We start from the raw sequence: 17582 nt of genomic DNA, 5'->3' as shown, positions 1-17582 counted from the left end.
CCATACTTCATAACATCAAGCAGAAGAAGAATAGAGAAGACGGGGATGAGGTTTATTTTCCCACTATTGGAAGAATTGCCAAGTAAAAGGAAAGGGGCAGCAATAGAAGGGATGCCCATGCGAGAATGAAGCAGCAGCCATAGTTAGATGGAATCCCCATGCTAAAAGGGGAGGAGCTTTCACCATGTGACAGTAATGAAAGGAGCTTCACACCATATGCACAGAAGCTGTTGGCTAGTAAAAGACACATCTCATGCAGTGGCATGATGAAGAACTAGGAAAAAGCCAATATCCTGTTGGTGCTAAAAAATTGCATGGTCAATTTTGAGCACCATTGAAATTTTGAGTCCTATAAATGCTTAAAAAATGACTTTGTACATGGCTGTCAGTTTGTGCCCCGCTGTTGAGTTAATGCATAAATGGTGTTTAATGTTTCCAACACCTTCCATTCAGCCTGTCTACCTATTCCATGAAGTTAAAACATCATTTTGAGCTATTTGGCGAAGTCTTGTTTTAAGCAATTGCCAAACCTGCATTTCCACCATAGTGTCAGACAGCGACAGGAGGCTGTGTTTTCAGTGAATATCTTGCACCCAGAAATGTGTCATGACCTGCCACTTTGAGAATATCTAATATCCATACATAAGAGCCTATGTTCCATATTTTGTGTCGTTTCAAATCCATTTGAATAGGTTTTGAATCCCTCAAATTTGATTCCAAACACTCTTTGCAGCCGGAGACACAAGGTGAGTTGCAAGTTTTTGGTGTTTGCAACTTGGTGAATGATGTAGTTTATGAATTTTTTGTGTTTCCAATTAGCATGCATGAATCATTGTTGGATTTTGATTCTCAGTTCAGTTGGTGTAGTCATGAGCATGCTGATGTTTTTTCTCATAGTGAGCATGAAGACGAAATAGCCTTTGATTTTTATATGCACTATGAGAATGACAGAAGTTGCTTTGTTTTGCCAAGTTATTTGTTTCAATATGCTGATCTGATTGGTGAAACAAATGATAGAGTTTCAGTTTGCCTCAGAAGGATGTAAATGAGAATCAGGTTTTTGACAGAGGTAAGAAGTTTTGTAAATTTTTCGGTGGCCTGGGGTCATCGTGTCTACATAGTTAGAGTAGTTTCCCTGCTTTCAATAAAGCTGTTCGAGAGGAAGTTCTACTATTCAGGTGTGTGGTCTGCTTCTACCAAAGATTTGAATCCTTGCCATGCCCACAAGGGACATGCATCCCCAGATAGAGCCACTGTTGGTGCTAAAAAATTGCATGGTCAATTTTGAGCACCATTGAAATTTTGAGTCCTATAAATGCTTAAAAAATGACTTTGTACATGGCTGTCATTTTGTGCCCCGCTGTTGAGTTAATGCATAAATGGTGTTTAATGTTTCTAACACCTTCCATTCAGACTGTCTACCTATTCCATGAAGTTAAAACATCATTTTGAGCTGTTTGGCGAAGTCCTGTTTTAAGCAATTGCCAAACTTGCATTTCCACCATAGTGTCAGACAACGATAAGAGGCTGTGTTTTCCAGTGAATATCTTGCACCCAGAAATGTGTCATGACCTGCCACTTTGAGAATATCTAATATCCATACATAAGAGCCTATGTTCTAGATTTTGTGTCATTTTGAATCCGTTTGAATAGGTTTTGAATCCCTCAAAGTTGGTCATTCACTATTTTCATTCATTTACACTTTGTACACAATACTGGGAAGCCCTGTTTGACGTACTATAAATTCTGACCAGTTGATCAAAATCTTGAAATTCCTATTGCACTGTATTGTAGAAGTCAAAAAATTGTTATGTTTCAAGTTTCAGCTCTTGACGAATCCGTTTGAGCAGTTTTCAAGGGTGATTGCAAATGGAATTTCTAACCTTTCACTAGTGTTTGAAAGTGCAGATTGATTGGTAGCCCTGTTCATGACATTTTATCTCCTAATCCATGATTGGTCAAGTCAAATGGTTTGTTCTCTTGTATTTTGCACTAAAAATACTACAAGTGTGCCAGTTTTCAGAACTTGATGAATCTGTCTTCACACTTTTCTAGGGTCAATCCATTTATAAAAATTGTTATGTTGTCATTGTTTCCTGTCCTGCAAATCCAAGTAGCCAGTTTCAGACCTTCGCCTAATATGTGTCGTGATTCGTCAAGAGCCCAAATCATAGAATCATATTCTCCTCATGACAATATACCAGTGCCCCAATTTCCAGAATCTCAAGTGCCTGTTTGCCTAGTTTTCAAGGCCAAAACCAAACGCAATTTCTTGCATTCTAACATGTTTATCTGTAGATGATTTCAAGTGAGCAACTTTAGAGGTTGATATCTTTTGACACTGATATCGTCATGCGACGAGATCAGGCAGACCTGTTGAACATGTCAGAGAGAACAAAGATCTTAAGTTTCAGAGCTTGGTCAGGTGTCTGAATTAGTTTTTAAAGCCAGGCAACAAGCCTCCTGATTGAGATTTCATAGTAATGCAGAAGTGATTTAAAATGAGTTTCTGTGGCGTGTTTGTCTTCAAATTTGGTTCCAGACAATTCAAGGAGATTTTTGGATCAGTTTTGCATTTCAATCGTTCCAAAATGAAAATTTTTAGCCAAACCCACTTTGGGGCCCAGCTAAATTCATCAAATTTGTGATAGCTGGTGAGATTTTAAGATGGTTTGGACAAAGCAATCATGAACATGAAGAAATGAGAAGGTTTGAAATAGAGAAGAAACGTGAATTTTGGGGACAAAGACAGGAATACAGAGTTAAATGGTTTCTCTCTTTTTAAACCCAAATTTTTAAAAGTGAATGGCAGGGGAGGCCGCTTCAATGAGGAAGCCTTTTCAAAATAGGACAGCAGCTTAAGTAAGAGGAAGAACACATCATAAATATTATCACGCCATTAATGGAAACTGAACCAACAACGTAGAAGTTGTAGGCCAAGTAAGCCGCAATCAAGTGCTAAACATGGGACGCCAATGCAAAAGGCACCATCTATGCCAGTTAAAGGAGGACAAGACGCCAATCAAATTGCAATGGGCAGATTGTGCCAAGTGCATTGAAGGAAACACTCCACGCATGAAAAAGTATAAAGATGCCCATGCAAGGTTAGCCATTAAGAAGCAATGTTCCACATGTTAGAAGAGATGCGCAAGGAGCAAAGTGAGGGTAGTGCATTGAAAGCGAGATCCCACACATCAATTTGAAAGCTAACACAAGAAGAAGGAAGCACAGACAATAAAGAACAGTCAAAACAAGAAATTTATTCACTCATGCCCATGCAAGTAGAATCCCTTGCAATGTCCACATCCCACGCTAAAGGAGGTAATTTTCAGAGTAGACCACACAATATAGAGAGGAATCCATCTGAAGAATATTAAGGCGACATGTTGAGGAAGAATTCCATGCTAAGACAGAGAACCGGCATATGCAAGGAAGCCGTGGGAAACAATGGAGGCAGGAGATTCTTAACCGCAGTCAAAATCTGAGAACGCCTTAAGTGAATAAAAATATATCAAAAAAGAAGATAAAACAATCCATGCATTAAAACAAAGCACCCATGCAAGCCAATTGAAAATGCAGAGAGGGAACTCAATGCAAAGGATATAGACTGCAGGTGAACTGTTTTATTGTTGAGAAGACGCCAAAGTCAAAGTAATGACTAGCAGATAAGAAACCAAATGCAAATGGAGGCAGCGGCAGAAGTATAAAGGCTACCCATGCATAAAACAAAGAGGCATATCTAGCGAAGTAGCAAGCCACCATTATACAAAAAGATCATTCACGCAGAGAATGGAGGGGAAAACAATGATAAACATTATTCCCACATTTACTGTGGAAGAGGACAATATAGTTTTTAAATACCATGCAACACATTATTCAATATGAATTCAAGTAAAGGCCTTTTGTAAAGGCAACTGCATGGTATGGGTCCCATTCATCTGGCCAGTTGGAAGATAAGTATAATTTTAAACAAATGCGCAGTCTAAGTTGGTGACGTCAGCACGATTTGAGGCGTCAGAAAACCAAAAATTTGGCTAGTTCGCCAACTCGCTAGCCAAAAAATCTTGGTAACTCCGGCTAGCGAAGTAGTGAGGTCGCCGAAAAACCATAAAAATTTGGCAAGATCCAAAATGTTAAGTGGGTCTCATTGTAGTGTCGTCAGCAAATCAGATCATGACAAGTGGCAGATGGTTGAGCGAGCAGGAGGTGATATGTGTGATCAGATCAGTTGCAATGAGATTGTGCCACGTGGCACATCCAGCGGTCCTCGCTTACTCGCCAAGTAGAAGATGCACGAGGTTTAATATAGCGAGGTAGCGATGATGATGTGGCATGAGTGACTGGGCAATGACTGTACGTTGAAGGAGCAAATCAGAAAGTGCCACGTGTCATCAACCTTGTCAACAGGTTTGACCTCGGATTCAAAGGATAGGAGAAAATTTGAAGAATGTAAAAAATAGTTTTTAATTATTTTCTAAAAAGGTTTGAATGTGAATGAGTTTTAAAATCAAAGGCGATTTTTAATAGATGTCTGAAACCTTAGAATATTGTTAAATTTTTCAAAATTTAAAATCAAAGTTGCAGACCTGAATATTTTCTACCAGGGGAGCATTTTTCAAATTGAGATTCTGGGCATTTTTGACAGGCTATATATGCCTTATCATATACCGCCGAAATCATGAGAATCCAAGTTTTCCATTTTTTAAGTTAGTTTTTGCATAGGTGCTTCCTGGTTTGAGCTATAGCCAGAAACGTGAATTTTGGGGTTTCCTCAATAGAATGGGTAAAAAATTGAAAATCCAGTTAGGGGCTCAGTAAAACTTGGAAAGAATGCGGTTGGAGTTCACTTTTCTCGCATTCACCCAATTTAACCCGATTTTTGCCAAGCATTTCAATTGGTAAATCAGATATTTTGGTGACTCAACAAGGTTTCGTCATTTCAGCAAAGATATTGTGCAAGTCAGTAACAGAAATGATGAAACAAGATCAGATCAGAATGGGAGATGGAAGAAAGAAGTTTTTAAGTTACAGAGGATTGGATTTCAAGTGGACACTTGGAAATTGCATATCAGATCCGAGAATTCATTTCTTTCTATATCTTTCTTTCTTTATTCATTTGTAGGGGTTTTAGTTTTTGTCACTGAGAAACCAGTTGGTTCCAGTATTTTGACATGTTTCCATGATTGTGACACCATTTTTCTTTAGCAGAACTCTCATGTGAACAACATTGTAGAGATAATATAGATAGTTCTGAGATATTAGGTTGTTTCATGTTTTAATCTTATGCATCTTAATGTATAGTTTCAAGGAAATGAATACATATGAGCAATATTTTCACTAGTTTTGTTCTAGTTCTTGTCTCCTATCTCAGCATTCTATAAATCTTATGTGGTTTTGGAGCAAATATTTGAGACCCATTTGCATCCCTTTTAGGTTGTATGTTTGATGTATTTTGCTGTTGGACCAAAGGGCCAAGTAAATGATCAATATGTTTAAAAAAGGTTACTGGTTGTTTGAGAAGGATATTTTGTGAGAATGAGACCTGAATGAACATTGATGTCTGAATCACAAGGTGGTTGGATAGATCTGATGTCTGGGTATATGAGATACACCCTGATGTCACAGATGTATGTTTTGAATTCATGGAATTGCCCAATGGATTAGGCACTGATCAGTTATAGGATCACTAGTTATACTATTGCATTTTTGAGGTTTTGTTGAATCAACATCTTTAATCAAATGAATTTCCCTTTCATGTTGAAGAGCTCTAAAAAGAATGCCCTCACTCAGCTTATGAATTTCATTGTTTTGCATCTAGCTACTGCAGATATATGTTATTTCATAAGTTATTAGGAGAAATAAGGGTTTCTATCTGCTTTGCATTAGATTCAATGTATGCTTTGACAACTGGTACCATATAAGGAATCTGGAGGTTCACCTACCTAGGTTTTGCAGAGCCTGAAGTGTAGAAGGAGTATAGCCTTATAGTTGGCCTAGTGTCTGAATGGATGTGTTGATAATGGGAGTTAGCTACCCCTAGATGCAATTTTGTTCTCATCAGGGTAATTGGAAATGGGTAACGTTTTCAAACACCAACATATCCTACATGCCCCGTAGGTGGGAGTATTAGATTTTTTAAATACTATGATAGAAAAACATGTGGTGTCTAAAGAAAGCTGCCTTTTAAAAGGTTGTGGCCTATGCAGGTGGGTCCCAGTTGACAGATGGATGTTGACAAAGACAAAATTTTGAACTAAGTTGCAAAATCAGGTAAGGTACTTTGTTGCCATCAAAAAATGGCACGATTTTTTGGTAGTGACATAGTGACCTATCGAAAAACCTTAAAAACTAGCAGAGAAGGTCATGGTCTCGAAGGTGATGTGGCAATGTTAGTGAATCAGAAATTGATAAGTGGCAACTGAGTGTACTGATGACATGACATGGAGGCAAGGTGGACCAATTTGACGATGACACATGGTGAAGGTTCTTGACGTGGCACACTTTTGAAGGTGTTGATGTGGCAGAAGGCAACATGTGTTGCAATGTCACTATGTCATTGATGATGTGGTGGATGTGACTTCGATAGTGACATAGTGACCATGATGAGGTGGCATGCTGACAAAGCAAAATAGAGGGCCAATGAGTTAATGCCATGTGGAATCTAGATGGCAGGTGTCATAGCAATTAGCCAATTGCATGTTGACATGTGGGAAGGTTTGGTCAACAAGTTTGACTCAACTAGAAAAATGAGAAAAAGATCAAAGTCCTAAAATTATTTTATTGTTCTCCTGAACATGCAAACCTCCAAAATCAAATTTCAAAATTTGATTTTAAATTATAATTTTCTATAGTTCTAACTATAGGGTCTTTTCAATTTTTCAAATTGATTTTTTTAATGACTTTGGCATGAATCAGAGCCCAATTTTTAGAGGAGCATATCAAGATCAATTTTTAAACAAAATGGGCACTCCAATATTCCACCGGAACCAAGAAAATTTGAATTTTCCAAATATGAAGTCAGTTTGTGTATAGGTCTTCACTAGTTTGTGTTATAAGACAATTTTTGATTCTCAAGGCTTTCTTAGTAGAGTAGGCATATTTGATCATGGAGCATCAGAGTTGGTTAGAGGGCAGTTCTAAAGGTTTATTGGGATCTGAATGTGAAGAAAATCATCTTTAAACAATTTTCTTGCATTCTAGAGGTTACATTCAACTGATTCTCACTTTTTACCATGAATTCATTTTAACATCAGAATTAGTTACTTTCTTTCATTATTACATTCTAAGATATTTTGCATTGGGGAGGCTAAATGATGAAGATTTGATTCACCTATTGAAGAAAGAAGGTAGAAAGAGGTTTTTTCATCATCTTGGGAAAGAATTCTGAGTGGACACATGTAAGATGTAGAGTAGATTTGGGAATTCCTTTATCCTATATCATTCCCTTTCTTTCTCATTGTATAAGTTCCAATCTTTTGGAGAAAATTGGCATAATATTGTGATACCATGGTTTTAGTTCTAGTCTTGATGCATTCCCAATATTGAGACACCATATTTTTCAGTAGAATTTTGTTGTATGAACAACAATAGAAGGATAATACAAATAGTTTAGATCTATTAGGTTCTTTATGAGTTAATTTCATGCATTTGGTTGTATTGTTTCAAGGAAATGAATACAAATGAACAAGAATTTCATCAGTTTCATTCTGATTCTCATCTCCTATTTCAGTTAATTTTCAATTTTTTATGGTCTTTAAACAAAGAGCTTAGGTCATAGTTGCAGTCCCTTAAGGTTGTATGTTGTTTTATTATTGCTTATGACTCAAGGAGTTCTATAAACACTTCAGGGAATCAACAGGGTTGAAATTTTACTAAGGGGGATATCATGTAAGAATGAGATTCATATTGAGCACAAATATCTATTTACAAGGTAAATAGATAGATCATATATCTGAATATATAAATAAGTATCAGATATCCATATGTATGCATTTGATTCATGGATTTTCCCAATGGATTAGGCACTGGTTAGCTACAAGATCATTAAAGTCTTATTGTTGCATATTTGAGGGTTTGTCAAATTCAACGTTATTAATCAAATGTTCTTTTCATTTCATGTTGAAGAACCTAAAAGTGATGCCCTCACTTAGCTTGTGCATTTCATAGAGTTGTAATTTGCTACTACACTTCTTTTTTACTACATAAGTCATTAGGAGATATAAGGGTTTTTATCTTCTTAATAGGTTTAGGGATATGTTTTGCACTAGTACGATATCAATTGAATCTGAGGTCTACCAACCTAGGTTTTGCAAAGCCTAAAGTAGAAGAAGTATCAAGCCTTATAGTTGGCCCAAGACTATATTCAGATGTATTTGTCATAGGAATTTTCTAGCCTTAGATGCATTTGTATGGTTTCTTGGTTATTTTCAAAACTGTTAAATGAGGAGCCAACAAAATAGTGACTCTACTGGGGAGTTTGTGAAGTAATTCACTGTTAAAAGGACAAGAATCTCTTGTGTAAGTTGAATATTTTAGTCCTATTTTTAGTTGGGTTTTGCCCATCTAAGTCACCAACAAAATGATGACTCTATTGGGGAAAGGTTGTAAATGCCTAAGTTATGGAGCTGGAATCCTCTGATGTATTTTGCATATTTAGTTCTGTATGCAAGGTTTTGTGATCCCCATTGAAGCTTTATTCATGGACAATAGTATGTTGTGAAATTAGATGTAAATTCTGTTCTATGACTATTATAGGTCTATCTTCAATCAATTCAATTTTTGCAAATTGTTGTTGAGAAAGTTTAGAATCAAGAATTAATTTATAAAGTGTATTTTCTTTTCAAGATGATAATGATCTACAAGTTTCTCCTACATTGAAGGTCTGGTTTAGATTTGTCAAGTGAAAAATTATGTTTTATTTCTCACTTAAGTGAGTGGTGACCCTCAAATCTCTATACCATTATGTTCCTAGTTTGATTTTTATTGCAAAATTTGAAGGACTTTCAATTGTATGGGTAGATTTGAAGCTTTTGATAGTTTCTTGAAAAAGAATTTTAAATTCTTGATAAGTTTTAAAGTGCTATTTTCCATCTACTGTTATAAGAAATTGAAGTGTAAAAAGTGAATCACAGCAATGATCTCTTTATCCTCTTGAAAGGAGGTGGCAACTCTACAAAGTTTTGACTAGTGGTGTGAAAGAATTTAAGTCTTACACCTATGCCAATTCAGCAGATCGAAGTTCAACATCAGCACTTGAGGTATTTTGGTTTTCATGTTTTCTTTTCATGAAAGTCAAATGTTAAAAATATGGTAGCCTCTATTTAGTGATTTTCAGCACTAGATGGAAGAGATAGAGATTTTGTTCTATAATGGACTCAAATCTCAAATTTGAGATTAGTTTGCCAAATTTTGAGAGTTTAGAAACTGTGAATAATAACATTGCTATGTTGAATAGACTGGTCTACAAAAGGATTGTCAATCTTATAAGAATTAAGGTAGGAAATACTTAGAGTTGAAGTGTTGAACAATTTTATTTAAGGTTAAAATTAGTAATCAGCAAGATGCCTTTTCATTGTAGACCTAAGGAATCTTCCCTACCTAGTGTTTTTGTTGATGTTCTAGTACCCAATTCAGTCAATTGGCCATCACCTATAAGATTACAAATAATTTTGCAAATTGAAAGATTCATTGAGGAGATGGAAAGCAGTGATTATAGATTCCATGTTATATCTTATAATGATAATGAGTGTGCTAAAAGCCAGGGTAGTATTGAATATAATGAATCCATAGAGAAAGATAATTTGTCTTCTGAATGTGAAGAGAAGGATTCAAATGTTAATGAGTTAGGAAATTGCAATCAGAATAAGGAAGATGGATATGAAAGTGAAAATAAACTTGGTTACAGTGAATATGAAGTTGAAGAAATTTGTAACAACAGTAAGGGTTGTGATTGCCATGATAAGAATGAATGTTGTAACAATTCTAATTTTCCAGATTGTTATACTAATGATCTTGTTGTTGTAAGTTCTTCATGTTATCTGGATGATAATCATAGCCAGGAGAAGATTTTTGAGGTAGTCTTCTTGAGCCCTGATGAAATCTCTATTTTGTTGGCTCATGATTTTGAAAATCAAGTAAGTGTTTCTAAGGATCTTTACATTTCCTGTCATAATATTTCTTCATTCAGTTAAGTTACTTCCCCAAAGTTCGATGTAGAAAGAGATGTGGAATTTGAACAATTCCTATCAAATTTTGGAGGTGTAGATGATAGTACCTCAAATGTCTTTGCACATGACAATTTGTTGGATGCGAAGAATGTTAATGAAAGGAAGTTTAGTGCTATTTCAGATTCTTCTCATGTTGATTTTGCAACAATATGTTTTGATGTTTCATGTGATGAAGAGGAAAACTGTGAAGGTTGCCAGTCTAATTATAGATTTTATTTATATGCTGATAGGTCTGGTAAAGATAAGTTCAAGGTTCATTCTGACATTCAGTTAGATGAAGAAAATGATAGTGATCAACATAGTCTAGATCAACACTTTCAGAATGAGTTTTCATGCTTCATAAGTAATAAGCTGTTTGAAGAATGTGAAGAGATTTCAACAAAGGATAAATCTGATTTAGTGAATGCCATGACTGTAAGTAGGCAACAATTAGATTTCACATATTCTTCACAGTTGGAGACACAAGGTGAGTTGCAAGTTTTTGGTACATGCAACTTGGCGAATGGTGTAGAATATGAAGTCTTCATGTTTCTGATCAGCATGCATGAATCATTGTTGGATTTTGATTCTCAATTTAGTTTGTATAAACATGAGCATGCTGATTTGTTTTCTCATAGTGAGCATGTGGTAGAATTTAATGCTGATTTGCATATGCACTGTGAGAATGAAGAAAGATATTTCATTTTGCCAAGTGATGTAATTGAAGATGCTAATTTGATTGGTAAAATTGAAAAAGATAATTTCAGCTTACCTCAAGAAGATTTCAATGAGAATTAGGAATATGACAGAGGTAAGAAGTTTTGAAAACTTTTCGGTGGCCCAGGGCTATTGTTCATAAATAGTAGTTGAGTTGTCTTTGCTTTCAATAAAGCTATTTGAGAGAGTACTCAAAATTGCATGCATCCCCAGACAGAGCCACTATTGGGACTCAAAATTGCATGGTCAATTTTGAGTACCATTGAGAATTTTGAGTCCTATAAATACTTTTAAATGCCTATGTACCTGACTATATCTCTGAGCCAGGTGAGGTGTTTAATGTTTCTAACACCCTTCATTTAGTGTGTCCACTTGTTTCATGAAGCTAAATTGACATTTTGAGCCATTTTGTGAAGTCTCATTTTGAGTAATTGTCAGATCTACATTTTCACCTAAGTATCAAATGGTGACAGGAGGGCATGTTTTTCATTGAATATCTTGCACCTAGTAATGTTTCATGACTCGCTACTTTGAGAGTATCTAGTGTCCATACTTGAGAGCCTATATTTAAGATTTTGAGTCATTTTGAGTCTGTTTGACTAGGTTTTGAATCCCTCAAAGTTGGACTTTTAATGTTGTCATGCTGATGTGAAATGTTCAAAATTTTGGAAAGCCCTATTTGACATGTTATAACTTTGAATCAGTTGACCAAAATATTAAAATTCATTTTTATTTGCATTGTAGATGTCAGAGACTTGTTATGTTTCAAGTTTCAGCTCATGACAAATCCGTTTGATCAATTTTCAAATGCGATTCTAAATGGAATTTCTATCATTTTACTAGTGTTAGTAGATGCAGATTGTTTGGTACCCCTATTTGTGATGTTATAAATCCTAATCCATGATAGGTCAAATTGAATGGATTATACCCCTATGTTGCGCTCCAAAAATACTTTAAGTGTGCCAATTTTTAGGTCATGACGAATCCATCTATACACCTTTTGAGGTCAATTCCATTTGCAAAAATCACCTTTTTTACATTGTTTTAATCTACAAAATCCAAGTAGCCCACTTTGACCACTTTTCATTTGCGTCTTGTTATTCATCATGAGCCCAAATTGCAAATCCATATGGTCCTCATGATAGAGAATGAACGCCCCAGTTTTCGTCTTCCCATGTGCTCATTTGCCCAATTTTCAAAGCCAAATCCGAATGCAATTTAGTGTTTTCTGACATGTTTATGTGTAGGTGATTTTAAGAAGGAAACTTTGACGGTCAATATCTTTTGGCTCCAAATTTTTCATAAGACAAGATTCGACAAGGTAGGAGTATGCAGAACACAGAATCAATGTGTTCAATCTTAGACCCCCATCAGGTGTTTGGGTTAGTTTTTAAAGCCCATCAAAGGACCCTCTGGCATTAAATTGACAGTTCACAGAATAATGATAAGATGAGTTTTGAATGTTGATCCATTGGTCAATTTTCATTTGATTAGTATTAGGGGATGAATGGGTTAGTTACAATTATTAGTTGTTTGGAAACAAAAATTTTTTAGTCAAACCCACTTTGGTGCCTGACTGAATGGTATCAAATTGATAGAATTTGAGGAAATATCGGATAGAGCTCCAAGACATTGAAATTTCTTACAAGGAAGTTATAATTCCTCTATCAATTTTTGCTAAGAAGGATAATGTGTTTCCTGGGCTTCTCTTTGTTATCTTTTGTCATTTTATGTATTCTCTACATCTTAATGATCTGCACCAAGTAGGGCACCAAAGAAGATGGACTTGCATTTTTTAGGGTGCAAGGAATCGGTCTAGATTATATGCAAGCACTTTAAGTCGAACCGGTAGCAACACCCTTGAATTCATCATATTGTTATATCTTGCAAGAGGGGATGACTATTTTTACATGGTTGGGTAGTCTTAGCACAACACATCAGTAAGACTTGATTCTAGTTTTCAACTCGGTAGAATGAAAAGTGGGGTGAATGTCCTAAAATTTAGCATGCCTAAATCCCAAATACACAGTCACTTTGATCTGAATTAAAGGCAAACAATGTTTTTTCCCATAGTAGTTTAACCTTCTAGTTTTGAAACTAGTATTCTGTTTTTGCAAGTGATTTAGGGGGAATGCTAATATAGTTGTAAACAAAAGCATGAGTGGCAAGAGGGGTTTGTTGTTATTAGCTAGGTCTTTCGTATCAAGGAGCTTTGTGCTTTCCTATTGCCCCTTACTAGCTATATGTAAGAGAAATTTTTGTTACGCTTCAACCAAACGTGAATATGTTTAGAGGGTAGGGGAAGTGGAGAAGATACAAGGAGATGTGAAGGTGTAGGATGTGAAGAGAACATTTGTGGGCAGTCATTGCAAATGGGCTAATTACATGGTCCTTGCCACCGACAAATCAGATTGGCATGTTCACAACATTTCCCAGGCCATACTTCATAACATCAAGCAGAAGAAGAAGAATAGAGAGTACGGGGATGAGGTTTATTTTTGCACTATTGAAAGAACTGCCAAGCAAAAAGAAAGAGGTAGCAACAGAAGGGATGCCCATGTGAGAATGAAGCAGCTTCAAGAGTTAGATGGAGTCCCCATGCTAAAAGGAGAGGATCTTTCACCATGTGATGGTAATGAAAGGAGCTTCACGTCATATGCATAGAAGCCATTGGCCAGTGAAAGATGTATCTCATGTAGCGGCATGATGAAGAACTGGGCAAAAGCCAATATCCCACATGCCCCATAGGTGGGAGTATTAGATTTTTTAAATACTATGATAGAAAAACTTGTTGTTTCTAAAGAAAGGTTCCTTTTAAAAGGCTATGGCATGTGTAGGTGGGTCCTAGTCAATAGATGGACTCTAACAAAGACAAAATTTTTAACTAACACATAGTCCAAAGCTGGTGACATCAACATAGTCAAGCTTGCTGAAAGAGCTACAAAATCTTGCAATGTGTTATGTCACCATCAAAAAATGGCAAGGTTTTCTAGTAGGGACATAGCGACCTACTGGAAAACCTTAAAAACTGGTAGAGAAGGTGTGTCTTGAAGCTGATGTGGTGACATCAACGAATTAGAAATTGACAAGTGGTGGATGAGTGTACTGATGATGTGACATAGTGGCAAGGTGGACCAATTTGATGGTGACACATGATAGAGGTTCTTGATATGGCATGCTTCTCGAGGTGCTAATGTGGCAGAAGGTGACACATGTTGCAATGTCGCTATGTCACTGATGACATGGTAGATGCTAACTTCGATAGAACCATAGTTACCATGATGAGGTGGCATGCTAATGAGGACAAATAGAGGGCCAATGAGTTGATGCAATATTGCATCTAGATGGCAGGTGTCATAGCAATCAACCAATCACATGTTAACACGTGGTGAGGGTTGGTCAACAAGTTTGGCTTCGCTGGAAAAATGAGAAAAATATCAAAGTCCCAAAATTATTTTATTGTTCTCTTGAATGTGTAGACCTCCAAAATCAAATTTGAAAATTTGATTTTAAGTTATAATTTTCTATAGTTTTGACTATAGGGTCTTTTAAACTTTTCAAATTGATCTTTTTAATGACTCTAGCATGAATGGGAGCCTGATTTTTAGAGGAGCATATCAGAGGCAATTTTTAACCAAAATGGGTGCTCCAATATACCATTGGAACTGGAAGAATCTAAATTTTTCAAATATGAAGTTAGTTTGTGCACAAGTCTTCACCAGTTCATGTTATAAGCCAATTCTTTATTCTGAGGGCTTTCTTAGCAGAGCAAGCAAATTTGATCACGAAGCATCAAATTTGGTTAGAAGGTAGTTCTAAAGGCTTGTTGGGATCTCAATGTGAAGAAAATCATCTTTAAGTAGTTTTCTTGCATTTTGGAGGTTACATTCAACTGATTCTCACTTTTTACCATGAATTCATTTTAACATCAAAATCAATTACTTTCTTTCATCATTATGTTCTAAGATATTTTTGCATTGGGGAGGTTAAATGATGAAGATTTGATTCACCTATTGAAGAGAGAAGGTAGAAAAAGGCTTTTTCATCTTCTTGGGAAATAATTCTAAATGGACACATGTCAGATGTAGAGTAGATTCAAGAATTCCTTTATACTATATCATTCCCTTTCTTTCTCATTTTATAGGTTCCAGTCTTTTGGAGAAAATTGGCATACTACTGTGATACCATGGTTTTGGTTCCAATCTTGATGCATTCCCAATACTGAGACACAATATTTTTAAGTAGAATTCTCTTGTATGAATAGCAGAAGAAGGATAATGCAAATAGTTCAGATCTATTAGGTTCTTTATGAGACAATTTCATGCATTTGGTTGTATTGTTTCAAGGAAATGAATACAAATGAACAAGAACTTCATCAGTTTCATTTTCATTCTCGTCTCCTGTCTCAGTGAATTTTTAATATTTTATGGTCTTTAAACAAAGAGATTAGGTCATAATTGTAGTCCCTTATGGTTGTATTTTTTTTTATTGTTACTTATGACTCATGGAGTTATGTAAATGCTTCAGGGAATCAATAGGGTTGCAAGTTTACTAAGGGGAATATCATGTAAGAATGAGGTTCAAATTGAACATAGGTATTTATTTATAAGGTAAATAGATAGATCATATATCTAAATATATAAATAAGTATTAGATATCCATATGTATGCATTTGATTCATGGATTTGCCCAATGGATAAGGCAATGTTCAGCTATAGGACCATTAAAGTCTTATTGTTACATATTTTAGGGTTTGTCAAATTCAACATTATTCTTCAAGCATTTTTTTCCTTTCATGTTGAAGAACCTATGTAATGACCCCAACTGGTTATAACTTCTTCAAACACCAAAAATCTTTATTCTTTAGTTGTTTGACATTTCGTCAAACACTTTGCAAGCAAGCTCTGATACCACTGTAATGACCCTCCTCAAATCTGCCCTCAAAAATGCTGATGAAAGATTAAGAAATTTCATCAAACAATTCCCATGCAAGGGACGTATGACTGATATAGTATTTCAGCTAGCTTCAAATGACTTTTTTTTCAATTTGCATCAATGAGAATCTTGTGCTAGAAGACTACAATGGACTACATAATGACCTAACATGAGTGTGCTACTAATTTTGACAATATTTAGTGCATATATATTATTTAAGCATGAGGAATGAACACCTACAGCCAACTGGCATTTTTACAAATAGTTGGTATGCAAACTATCTAGTTGATAAATAATGAGATTGAATTACTTAAATGACACCAGCAACTATTATCTTTTTGATTGCAATCAAATTTCTAATACAATGCTCATGAAATATGGCCAAGACTTTGGCATTTACATGGATTACCAAAATGACAATGCTGGTATAATGCACACTTACAGCTGAAACTTATAATACCCTAAAAAAAAAAAATACTAACAAGGGAACCTGGTTGTAGATGGCTGTAATAATTTTTCTTCAATGCTGCCCCCTCTACTTTACTTTTTTGAATTTCTTTTTCGGCCTACTTTTTTAGTTCCAGTTTTGTCACTTGCTTTTTTGATTTCATTTTTTCTGCCTGCTTTTTCGATTTTGCTTTTTTCGCTTGCTTTTTCGATTCTGCTTTTTTCACCTGCTTTTTCAGTTCCACTTTTTCGGGCTACTTTTTCATTTCTTCTTTTTTGGATTGCTACCCTGTTGAATCTCAAGACCATATCTTTCTATGGCATCAAAATTTTCAGCTTGAAGTGATTTCGTCCTTCAAACTATTGAGACATAACCTCCAGAAAATTCTCCAATTTCTTTGATATTTCCAACCATGCTTAAAAGAAGCTCTTCCATTTCTTTTAGTGTTCTCACAAGAGATTCATCCTTCGTTTTCTCAATGTGGGATAAAACATAACTCCCTTTATGTAACTTATGTCTCCAATGTGTTATAAAATAAAAGGGACTCTTTTAATTTAAATATTTCCCACAAACTATAGTCTATGTATTAATAAAGTTAAATATTTAAATTTAACTTTTTAAAATATCTTTATCAATGCAAAACAAATCTTATCAATGATAAACAAGTCTTCTTGCCAATTTTAAACAATTATCATCGAGATACTGCTGCCACTGGATGTCCACCCATGCCCAAGATGACTTACTATAAATAGTAAGTATGCCCAAAGTTTCCTCAAAACCCCTCAGAAAGACCTGCAACTGAAACTATCTAGGCCAAATGGGCTCTAAGCCCTTTTGATGTCCTTGTTAGCCTATGGGACCATGGGAAAATAGGCTAACGACAACATCATGCTATGAATGCTCAAAAGGGGACATTACAGTCCGCCCTTCCCAAAATTGCTTGTCCCCAAGCAATAGTCAAACAACAACCCAATCAATCCACCTGGATCCCAAATGTAGTCATGAACTATAGTGCTGTCAGTCAACATAGGATCCTACAACAACCTGTGAAAATTAACCAAGAGGAATCCATAAATGAATCATGAATCACGGTGCAATTGAACTCCAAATCCACTACTGCCATAGTCAGGAACCTATGAGGCACAAACTCTCAAAATATTAGAACCCAAGTAGAGTAGATCACCCAAACTATCAACATAATAAACACCATCCACACAACCCACCGTGTTATGTGGAATGCACACTCCAACTCTGCTACAATAGTGACCACTCCCACA

This window comes from Cupressus sempervirens, chromosome 8, assembly GCF_028749045.1.
Source record: "Cupressus sempervirens isolate cs-2001-9-10 chromosome 8, ASM2874904v1, whole genome shotgun sequence".
Lineage (NCBI taxonomy): Eukaryota > Viridiplantae > Streptophyta > Pinopsida > Cupressales > Cupressaceae > Cupressus > Cupressus sempervirens.
This window is presented reverse-complemented; position numbering follows the sequence as displayed.